We start from the raw sequence: 954 nt of genomic DNA on the forward strand, positions 1-954 counted from the left end.
TTCATAAAATGGGTCAGGTTCAAAAGGCACTGGCTCTTTTCCCACATTAGTGTCTGTCCTGGGTCAAATGTGCCCCAGGTGTGGCTTCGTCAACATTCCGTTTACACATGATTCTCATTACGGGATCCCCAAGGGCTGTGAAAACATTTTCTTGAGCCGCCCCCAAACAGCCACAACTAGGAATTGGCAAACACCAATTGAAATGCACTATTTTAAATGCATTATGGGCAGTCAGTCCCCCACCCTGATGTGTATTCAACTCCACACAACCTCACTGCCTGCCTATCCGGGACCCCACATCACCTCTTAGCTCATCATGTTCCTCGAGCCCCCAGGATCCCCTTGACCAGGCCCCGGACATTCGGATTGCAGGCACAGGAGCGCCAGCAGCAGAAGGGACCGTGCCAGCGAAAGGACCCATCAGGCCTCCAAGGCCACATCACCATTCCATTTGCTGGCTCATGCGTCAACTTGCATGACTTCTACGTGATTATTTAGCCTTTTAAAAATACTTTTCACCCTTTCCTGTGCCCTTTTAAGGTAGACACAGTTTTTTAAGCGGCTAGCACAGAAGGGTAAAGTAAGTCTCCATAAAACCCGGAGAACAGACAGAAGAGATTGTGAAACTCCTCTTTGGATGCCATCTGGAGCCATAGCAAAATAATAATAATAATAATAATAATTTTACTTGCTAATCCTTTAGCTAAAAGCGGTTCATAGAAGGGAACTGACAAGCTCACTAAGGTAGAGAGAAGTAGCTTGTGCAAAGACTGTGCCTCAGTTTCCCCATTTGTAAAACTAAGGATTCGATGTGATAACCCCTCAGCTACCTCCATCAATGAACTATGATGATTCTGTTTTACTGCATGCGGGCCATTTTTTAAATGAAGCAAAATTGTGAATTTAAATTTTTAGTAATAACATCTGTCTTTTTATGAAGTAGATAATGAGAAA

At 44.1% G+C, this 954-nt stretch overlaps 1 pseudogene; it reads left to right on the forward strand.

Moving 5' to 3' along the window:
- The first annotated feature begins 527 nt into the window (after positions 1-527).
- On the forward strand, positions 528-658 carry LOC114672916 (small nucleolar RNA SNORA26; annotated as a pseudogene).
- Positions 659-954: the final 296 nt, after the last annotated feature.

Source organism: Macaca mulatta, chromosome 15 (assembly GCF_049350105.2).
Source record: "Macaca mulatta isolate MMU2019108-1 chromosome 15, T2T-MMU8v2.0, whole genome shotgun sequence".
Lineage (NCBI taxonomy): Eukaryota > Metazoa > Chordata > Mammalia > Primates > Cercopithecidae > Macaca > Macaca mulatta.